We start from the raw sequence: 11,266 nt of genomic DNA, 5'->3' as shown, positions 1-11,266 counted from the left end.
CCAAGACACATTAGCCAAGACACCTTAGCCAAGACACATTAGCCAAGACACCTTAGCCAAGACACCTTAGCCAAGACATCTTAGCCAAGACACCTTAGCCAAGACACCTTAGCCAAGACACCTTAGCCAAGACACATTAGCCAAGACACCTTAGCCAAGACACCTTAGCCAAGATACTTTAGCCAAGACACCTTAGCCAAGACACCTTAGCCAAGACACCTTAGCCAAGACACATTAGCCAAGACACCTTAGCCAAGACACCTTAGCCAAGATACCTTAGCCAAGACACCTTAGCCAAGACACCTTAGCCAAGACACATTAGCCAAGACACATTAGCCAAGACACCTTAGCCAAGATACCTTAGCCAAGACACCTTAGCCAAGACACCTTAGCCAAGACACATTAGCCAAGACACATTAGCCAAGACACCTTAGCCAAGACACCTTAGCCAAGACATCTTAGCCAAGACACCTTAGCCGAGACACATTAGCCAAGACACCTTAGCCAAGAAACCTTAGCCGAGACACATTAGCCAAGACACCTTAGCCGAGACACCTTAGCCAAGACATCTTAGCCAAGACACCTTAGCCAAGACACCTTAGCCAAGACACCTTAGCCAAGACACCTTAGCCAAGACATCTTAGCCAAGACATCTTAGCCAAGACACCTTAGCCAAGACACCTTAGCCAAGACATCTTAGCCAAGACACCTTAGCCAAGACACATTAGCCAAGACACCTTAGCCAAGACACCTTAGCCAAGACACCTTAGCCAAGACACCTTAGCCAAGACACCTTAGCCAAGACATCTTAGCCAAGACACCTTAGCCAAGACACCTTAGCCAAGACACCTTAGCCAAGACACATTAGCCAAGACACCTTAGCCAAGACACCTTAGCCAAGACACATTAGTCGAGACACATTAGCCAAGACACCTTAGCCAAGACACCTTAGCCGAGACACATTAGCCAAGACACATTAGCCAAGACACCTTAGCCAAGACACCTTAGCCGAGACACATTAGCCAAGACACATTAGCCAAGACACCTTAGCCAAGACATCTTAGCCAAGACACCTTAGCCAAGACACCTTAGCCAAGACACATTAGCCAAGACACCTTAGCCAAGACACCTTAGCCAAGACACCTTAGCCAAGACACCTTAGCCAAGACACCTTAGCCAAGACACATTAGCCAAGACACATTAGCCAAGACACCTTAGCCAAGACACCTTAGCCAAGACACCTTAGCCAAGACACATTAGCCAAGACACCTTAGCCAAGACACCTTAGCCGAGACACATTAGCCAAGACACCTTAGCCAAGACACCTTAGCCAAGACATCTTAGCCAAGACACCTTAGCCAAGGCACCTTAGCCAAGACACCTTAGCCAAGACACATTAGCCAAGAAACCTTAGCCAAGACACCTTAGCCAAGACACCTTAGCCAAGACACATTAGCCAAGACACCTTAGCCAAGACACCTTAGCCAAGACACATTAGCCAAGACACCTTAGCCAAGACACCTTAGATAAGATACCTTAGCCAAGACACCTTAGCCAAGACACCTTAGCCAAGACACATTAGCCAAGACACATTAGCCAAGACACCTTAGCCAAGATACCTTAGCCAAGACACCTTAGCCAAGACACCTTAGCCAAGACACATTAGCCAAGACACCTTAGCCAAGACACCTTAGCCAAGACACCTTAGCCAAGACACCTTAGCCAAGACACCTTAGCCGAGACACATTAGCCAAGACACCTTAGCCAAGACACCTTAGCCGAGACACATTAGCCAAGACACCTTAGCCGAGACACCTTAGCCAAGACATCTTAGCCAAGACACCTTAGCCAAGACACCTTAGCCAAGACACCTTAGCCAAGACATCTTAGCCAAGACACCTTAGCCAAGACACATTAGCCAAGACACCTTAGCCAAGACACCTTAGCCAAGACATCTTAGCCAAGACACCTTAGCCAAGACACCTTAGCCAAGACACCTTAGCCAAGACACATTAGCCAAGACACCTTAGCCAAGACACCTTAGCCAAGACACATTAGTCGAGACACATTAGCCAAGACACCTTAGCCAAGAGACCTTAGCCAAGACACATTAGCCAAGACACATTAGCCAAGACACATTAGCCAAGACACCTTAGCCAAGACACATTAGCCAAGACACATAAGCCAAGACACATTAGCCGAGACACATTAGCCAAGACACATTAGCCAAAACACCGTAGCCAAGACACATTAGCCAAGACACCTTAGCCGAGACACATTAGCCAAGACACCTTAGCCAAGACACCTTAGCCAAGACACATTAGCCAAGACACCTTAGCCGAGACACCTTAGCCAAGACACCTTAGCCAAGACATCTTAGCCAAGACACCTTAGCCAAGACACCTTAGCCAAGACATCTTAGCCAAGACACCTTAGCCAAGACACATTAGCCAAGACACCTTAGCCAAAACACCTTAGCCAAGACACCTTAGAAAAGACACATTAGCAAAGACACATTAGCCGAGACAGCTTAGTCAAGACACATTAGCCGAGACACATAAGCCAAGACACATTAGCCAAGACACATTAGCCAAGACACCTTAGCCAAGACACATTAGCCGAGACACATTAGCCGAGACACATTAGCCAAGACACATTAGCCAAGACACCTTAACCAAGACACATTAGCCGAGACACATTAGCCGAGACACATTAGCCGAGACGCATTAGGCAAGACACATTAGCCAAGACACATAAGCCAAGACACATTAGCCGAGACACATTAGCCAAGACACATTAGCCGAGACACATTAGCCAAGACACATTAGCCAAGACACATTAGCCAAGACACATTAGCCGAGACACATTAGCCAAGACACTTTAGCCAAGACACCTTAGCCAAGACACATTAGCCAAGACACCTTAGCCAAGTCACCTTAGCCAAGACACCTTAGCCAAGACACTTTAGCCAAGACACATTAGCCAAGACACATTAGCCGAGACACATTAGCCAAGACACATTAGCCAAGACACCTTAGCCAAGACACTTTAGCCAAGACACATTAGCCGAGACACATTAGCCAAGACACTTTAGCCAAGACACCTTAGCCAAGACACATTAGCCAAGACACCTTAGCCAAGTCGCCTTAGCCAAGACACCTTAGCCAAGACACATTAGCCAAGACACATAAGCCACAACACATTAGCCGAGACACATTAGCCAAGACACATTAGCCAAGACACCTTAGCCAAGACACTTAAGCCAAGACACATTAGCCGAGACACATTAGCCAAGACACCTTAGCCAAGACACCTTAGCCAAGACACATTAGCCAAGATACTTTAGCCAAGACACATTAGCCGAGACACATTAACCAAGACACATTAGCCAAGACACATTAGCCAAGACACATTAGCCAAGACACCTTAGCCAAGACACATCAGCCGAGACACATTAGCCAAGACACATTAGCCAAGACACATTAGCCAAGACACATTAGCCAAGACACCTTAGCCAAGACACATTAACCAAGACACACTAGCCAAGACACATTAGCCAAGACACATTAGCCAAGACACATTAGCCAAGACACCTTAGCCAAGACACATTAGCCGAGACACCTTAGCCAAGACACCTTAGCCAAGACACCTCAGCCAAAACACATTAGCCAAGACACATTAGCCAAGACACATTAGCCAAGACACCTTAGCCAAGACACATTAGCCAAGACACATTAGCCAAGACACCTTAGCCAAGACACATTAGCCAAGACACATTAGCCGAGACACATTAGCCAAGACACATAAGCCAAGACACATTAGCCAAGACACATTAGCCGAGACACATTAGCCAAGACACTTTAGCCAAGACACCTTAGCCAAGACACATTAGCCAAGACACATTAGCCAAGACACCTTAGCCGAGACACTTTAGCCAAGACACATTAGCCAAGACACCTTAGCCAAGACACATTAGCCAAGACACATTAGCCAAGACACATAAGCCGAGACACATTAGCCAAGACACCTTAGCCAAGATACTTTAGCCAAGACACCTTAGCCAAGACACATTAGCCAAGACACCTTAGTCAAGTCACCTTAGCCAAGACACATTAGCCAAGACACATTAGCCAAGACACCTTAGCCAAGACACATTAGCCAAGACACATTAGCCAAGACACTTAAGCCAAGACACATTAGCCGAGACACATTAGCCAAGACACCTTAGCCAAGACACATTAGCCAAGACACATTAGCCGAGACACATTAGCCAAGACACATTAGCCAAGACACCTTAGCCAAGACACTTTAGCCAAGACACATTAGCCGAGACACATTAGCCAAGACACTTTAGCCAAGACACCTTAGCCAAGACACATTAGCCAAGACACCTTAGCCAAGTCGCCTTAGCCAAGACACCTTAGCCAAGACACATTAGCCAAGACACATAAGCCACAACACATTAGCCGAGACACATTAGCCAAGACACATTAGCCAAGACACCTTAGCCAAGACACTTAAGCCAAGACACATTAGCCGAGACACATTAGCCAAGACACCTTAGTCAAGACACCTTAGCCAAGACACATTAGCCAAGATACTTTAGCCAAGACACATTAGCCGAGACACATTAGCCAAGACACATTAGCCAAGACACATTAGCCAAGACACATTAGCCAAGACACCTTAGCCAAGACACATCAGCCGAGACACATTAGCCAAGACACATTAGCCAAGACACATTAGCCAAGACACATTAGCCAAGACACCTTAGCCAAGACACATTAGCCAAGACACACTAGCCAAGACACATTAGCCAAGACACATTAGCCAAGACACATTAGCCAAGACACCTTAGCCAAGACACATTAGCCGAGACACCTTAGCCAAGACACCTTAGCCAAGACACCTCAGCCAAGACACATTAGCCAAGACACATTAGCCAAGACACATTAGCCAAGACACCTTAGCCAAGACACATTAGCCAAGACACATTAGCCAAGACACCTTAGCCAAGACACATTAGCCAAGACACATTAGCCGAGACACATTAGCCAAGACACATAAGCCAAGACACATTAGCCAAGACACATTAGCCGAGACACATTAGCCAAGACACTTTAGCCAAGACACCTTAGCCAAGACACATTAGCCAAGACACATTAGCCAAGACACCTTAGCCGAGACACTTTAGCCAAGACACATTAGCCAAGACACCTTAGCCAAGACACATTAGCCGAGACACATTAGCCAAGACACATTAGCCAAGACACCTTAGCCAAGACACATTAGCCAAGACACATTAGCCGAGACACCTTAGCCAAGACACATTAGCCAAGACACATTAGCCAAGACACATTAGCCAAGACACCTTAGCCAAGATACATTAGCCAAGACACCTTAGCCGAGACACAATAGCCAAGACACATTAGCCAAGACACCTTAGCCAAGACACATTAGCCAAGACACATCAGCCGAAACACATTAGCCAAGACACATTAGCCAAGACAAATTAGCCGAAACACATTAGCCAAGACACCTTAGCCAAGACACATTAGCCAAGACACATTAGCCAAGACACATTAGCCAGGACACATTAGCCAAGACACATTAGCCGAAACACATTAGCCAAGACACATTAGCCAAGACACATTAGCCGAGACAGCTTAGCCAAGACACATTAGCCAAGACACATTAGCCAAGACACATTAGCCAAGACACATTAGCCGAGACACATTAGCCAAGACACATTAGCCGAGACACATTAGCCGAGACACATTAGCCAAGACACTTAAGCCAAGACACATTAGCCAAGACACCTTAGCCAAGACACATTAGCCAAGACACATTAGCCGAAACACTTTAGCCAAGACACATTAGCCGAAACACATTAGCCAAGACACTTTAGCCAAGACACATTAGTCAAGACACCTTAGCCAAGACACCTTAGCCGAGACACAATAGCCAAGACACATTAGCCAAGACACATTAGCCAGGACACATTAGCCAAGACACATTAGCCGAAACACATTAGCCAAGACGCATTAGGCAAGACACATTAGCCAAGACACATTAGCCAAGACACATTAGCCGAGACACATTAGCCAAGACACATTAGCCGAGACACATTAGCCAAGACACATAAGCCAAGACACTTTAGCCAAGACACATTAGCCGAGACACATTAGCCAAGACACATTAGCCGAGACACCTTAACCAAGACACATTAGCCGAGACACATTAGCCGTGACACATTAGCCGAGACACATTAGCCGAGACGCATTAGGCAAGACACATTAGCCAAGACACATTAGCCAAGACACATTAGCCGAGACACATTAGCCGAGAAACATTAGATCAAAAACCACCAATTTCTACCAACTTTGACCAAAATCAGCAAGTTTGATCAAAAACAAGAACTTTTGATCAAAAACCACCAATTTCTACCAACTTTGACCAAAAACAACAACTTTTGATCAAAAACAACAACTTTTGATCAAAAACCACCAATTTCTACCAACTTTGACCAAAATCAACAACTTTTGATCAAAAACTACCATTTTCTACCAACTTTGACCAAAATCAGCAAGTTTGACCAAAAACAACAACTTTTGATCAAAAACCACCAATTTCTACCAACTTTGACCAAAATCAACAAGTTTGACCAAAAACAACAACTTTTGATCAAAAACCACCATTTTCTACCAACTTTGACCAAAATCAACAAGTTTGACCAAAAACAACAACTTTTGATCAAAAACCACCAATTTCTACCAACTTTGACCAAAATCAACAAGTTTGATCAAAAACAACAACTTTTGATCAAAAACCTTCAATTTATACCAACTTTGACCAAAAACAACAACATTTGACCAAAAACAACAACTTTTGATCAAAAACCACCAATTTCTACCAACTTTGACCAAAATCAACAACTTTTGATCAAAAACTACCATTTTCTACCAACTTTGAGAAAAATCAGCAAGTTTGACCAAAAACAACAACTTTTGATCAAAAACGACCAATTTCTATTAACTTTGACCAAAATCAGCAAGTTTGATCAAAAACAACAACTTTTGATCAAAAACCACCATTTTCTACCAACTTTGACCAAAATCAGCAAGTTTGATCAAAAACAACAACTTTTGATCAAAAACCACCAATTTCTACCAACTTTGACCAAAATCAGCAAGTTTGATCAAAAACAACAACTTTTGATCAAAAACCACCAATTTCTACCAACTTTGACCAAAATCAACAAGTTTGACCAAAAACAACAACTTTTGATCAAAAAACCACCATTTTCTACCAACTTTGACCAAAATCAACAAGTTTGACCAAAAACAACAACTTTTGATCAAAAACCACCAATTTCTACCAACTTTGACCAAAATCAACAAGTTTGATCAAAAACAACAACTTTTGATCAAAAACCTTCAATTTATACCAACTTTGACCAAAAACAACAACATTTGACCAAAAACAACAACTTTTGATCAAAAACCACCAATTTCTACCAACTTTGACCAAAAACAACAACTTTTGATCAAAAACCACCATTTTCTACCAACTTTGACCAAAATCAGCAAGTTTGACCAAAAACAACAACTTTTGATCAAAAACCACCAATTTCTACCAACTTTGACCAAAATCAGCAAGTTTGACCAAAAACAACAACTTTTGATCAAAAACCACCAATTTCTACCAACTTTGACCAAAATCAACAAGTTTGACCAAAAACAACAACTTTTGATCAAAAACCACCAATTTCTACCAACTTTGACCAAAATCATCATTATTGACCAAAAACAACAACTTTTGATCAAAAACCACCAATTTCTACCAACTTTGACCAAAATCAACAAGTTTGACCAAAAACAACAACTTTTGATCAAAAACCACCAATTTCTACCAACTTTGACCAAAATCAGCAAGTTTGATCAAAAACAACAACTTTTGATCAAAAACCACCAATTTCTACCAACTTTGACCAAAATCAGCAAGTTTGACCAAAAACAACAACTTTTGATCAAAAACCACAATTTTCTACCAACTTTGACCAAAATCAACAAGTTTGACCAAAAACAAACACTTTTGATCAAAAACCACCAATTTCTACCAACTTTGACCAAAATCAGAGAGTTTGACCAAAAACAAACACTTTTGATCAAAAACCACCAATTTCTACCAACTTTGACCAAAATCAACAAGTTTGACCAAAAACAACAACTTTTGATCAAAAACCACCAATTTCTACCAACTTTGACCAAAATCAGCAAGTTTGATCAAAAACAACAACTTTTGATCAAAAAGTACCATTTTCTACCAACTTTGAGAAAAATCAGCAAGTTTGACCAAAAACAACAACTTTTGATCAAAAAACCACCAATTTCTATTAACTTTGACCAAAATCAGCAACATTGATCAAAAACAACAACTTTTGATCAAAAACCACAATTTTCTACCAACTTTGACCAAAATCAGCAAGTTTGATCAAAAACAACAACTTTTGATCAAAAACCACCATTTTCTACCAACTTTGACCAAAATCAGCAAGTTTGACCAAAAACAACAACTTTTGATCAAAAAGCAATAATTTCTACCAACTTTGACCAAAATCAGCAAGTTTGATCAAAAACAACAACTTTTGATCAAAAACCACCATTTTCTACCAACTTTGACCAAAATCAGCAAGTTTGATCAAAAACAACAACTTTTGATCAAAAACCACCAATTTCTACCAACTTTGACCAAAATCAAAAAGTTTGACCGAAATCATCAACTTTTGATCAAAAACCACCAATTTCTACCAACTTTGACCAAAATCAGCAAGTTTGACCAAAAAACAACAACTTTTGATCAAAAACCACCAATTTCTATTAACTTTGACCAAAATCAGCAAGTTTGATCAAAAACAACAACTTTTGATCAAAAACCACAATTTTCTACCAACTTTGACCAAAATCAGCAAGTTTGATCAAAAACAACAACTTTTGATCAAAAAACCACCAATTTCTACCAACTTTGACCAAAATCAGCAAGTTTGACCAAAAACAACAACTTTTGATCAAAAACCACCAATTTCTACCAACTTTGACCAAAATCAACAAGTTTGACCAAAAACAACAACTTTTGATCAAAAACCACCAATTTCTACCAACTTTGACCAAAATCAGAGAGTTTGACCAAAAACAACAACTTTTGATCAAAAACCACCAATTTCTACCAACTTTGACCAAAATCAACAAGTTTGACCAAAAACAACAACTTTTGATCAAAAACCACCAATTTCTACCAACTTTGACCAAAATCAGCAAGTTTGACCAAAAACAACAACTTTTGATCAAAAGAAAACCATTTTCTACCAACTTTGACCAAAATCAACAAGTTTGACCAAAAACAAACACTTTTGATCAAAAACCACCAATTTCTACCAACTTTGACCAAAATCAGAGAGTTTGACCAAAAACAAACACTTTTGATCAAAAAACCACCAATTTCTACCAACTTTGACCAAAATCAACAAGTTTGACCAAAAACAACAACTTTTGATCAAAAACCACCAATTTCTACCAACTTTGACCAAAATCAGCAAGTTTGACCAAAATCAACAACTTTTGATCAAAAACTACCATTTTCTACCAACTTTGACCAAAATCAGCAAGTTTGATCAAAAACAACAACTTTTGATCAAAAACCACCAATTTCTACCAACTTTGACCAAAATCAACAAGTTTGACCAAAAACAACAACTTTTGATCAAAAACCACCATTTTCTACCAACTTTGACCAAAATCAACAAGTTTGACCAAAAACAACAACTTTTGATCAAAAACCACCAATTTCTACCAACTTTGACCAAAATCAACAAGTTTGATCAAAAACAACAACTTTTGATCAAAAAACCTTCAATTTATACCAACTTTGACCAAAAACAACAACTTTTGACCAAAAACAACAACTTTTGATCAAAAACCACCAATTTCTACCAACTTTGACCAAAATCAACAACTTTTGATCAAAAACCACCATTTTCTACCAACTTTGATCAAAATCAGCAAGTTTGACCAAAAACAACAACTTTTGATCAAAAGAAAACCAATTTCTACTAACTTTGACCAAAATCAGCAAGTTTGACCAAAAACAACAACTTTTGATCAAAAACCTCCATTTTCTACCAACTTTGACCAAAATCAGCAAGTTTGATCAAAAACAACAACTTTTGATCAAAAACCTCCATTTTCTACCAACTTTGACCAAAATCAGCAAGTTTGATCAAAAACAACAACTTTTGATCAAAAAACCACCAATTTCTACCAACTTTGACCAAAATCAACAAGTTTACCCATAAACAACTACTTTTGATTAAAAAACCACCAAATTTCTACCAACTTTGACCAAAATCAGCAAGTTTGATCAAAAACAACAACTTTTGATCAAAAACCACCAATTTCTACCAACTTTGACCAAAATCAGCAAGTTTGACCAAAAACAACAACTTTTGATCAAAAACCACCAATTTCTACCAACTTTGACCAAAATCAGCAAGTTTGACCAAAAACAACAACTTTTGACCAAAAACCACCAATTTCTACCAACTTTGACCAAAATCAAAAAGTTTGACCGAAATCATCAACTTTTGATCAAAAACCACCAATTTCTACCAACTTTGACCAAAATCAACAAGTTTGACCAAAAACAGTAACTTTTGATCAAAAACCACCAATTTCTACCAACTTTGACCAAAATCAGCAAGTTTGACCAAAAAACAACAACTTTTGATCAAAAAGTACCATTTTCTACCAACTTTGAGAAAAATCAGCAAGTTTGACCAAAAACAACAACTTTTGATCAAAAACCACCAATTTCTATTAACTTTGACCAAAATCAGCTAGTTTTATCAAAAACAACAACTTTTGATCAAAAACCACCATTTTCTACCAACTTTGACCAAAATCAGCAAGTTTGATCAAAAACAACAACTTTTGATCAAAAACCACCAATTTCTACCAACTTTGACCAAAATCAGCAAGTTTGATCAAAAACAACAACTTTTGATCAAAAAGTACCAATTTCTACCAACTTTGACCAAAATCAGCAAGTTTGATCAAAAACAACAACTTTTGATCAAAAACGACCAATTTCTACCAACTTTGACCAAAATCAGCAAGTTTGATCAAAAACAACAACTTTTGATCAAAAACCACCAATTTCTACCCAACTTTGACCAAAATCAAAAAGTTTGACCGAAATCATCAACTTTTGA

General features: G+C 39.9%; 2 long non-coding RNA genes across 4 annotated transcripts in view; both read right to left on the bottom strand.

Moving 5' to 3' along the window:
• LOC125774352 (uncharacterized) overlaps positions 1–5,452 on the bottom strand; it is a 65,563-nt gene extending 60,111 nt beyond the window's left edge. Inside the window, exons 1-2 of the long non-coding RNA XR_007420836.1 lie at positions 4,658–5,452; positions 2,950–3,033 (exon numbers count right to left, since the gene is read on the bottom strand). This is a non-coding gene — a long non-coding RNA (uncharacterized LOC125774352). The remainder of the gene's footprint in view (positions 1–2,949; positions 3,034–4,657) is intronic.
• A 1,108-nt stretch (positions 5,453–6,560) lies between these two features.
• Positions 6,561–11,003, bottom strand: LOC125774351 (uncharacterized). Of its 3 annotated transcripts, XR_007420835.1 has the most exons (5): positions 10,929–11,003; positions 10,114–10,165; positions 7,555–8,053; positions 7,089–7,434; positions 6,561–6,830 (listed from the first exon to the last, which is right to left on the bottom strand). It is a non-coding gene; the product is annotated as an uncharacterized LOC125774351 (long non-coding RNA). The 3 variants fall into 3 exon arrangements; XR_007420834.1 differs by lacking the exon at positions 6,561–6,830 and having other exon boundaries at positions 7,044–7,434; XR_007420833.1 differs by lacking the exons at positions 6,561–6,830; positions 7,089–7,434 and having other exon boundaries at positions 7,452–8,053.
• Positions 11,004–11,266: the final 263 nt, after the last annotated feature.

Source organism: Anopheles funestus, unplaced genomic scaffold, assembly GCF_943734845.2.
Source record: "Anopheles funestus unplaced genomic scaffold, idAnoFuneDA-416_04 scaffold_74_ctg1, whole genome shotgun sequence".
Classification (NCBI taxonomy): domain Eukaryota; kingdom Metazoa; phylum Arthropoda; class Insecta; order Diptera; family Culicidae; genus Anopheles; species Anopheles funestus.
This window is presented reverse-complemented; position numbering and strand designations above follow the sequence as displayed.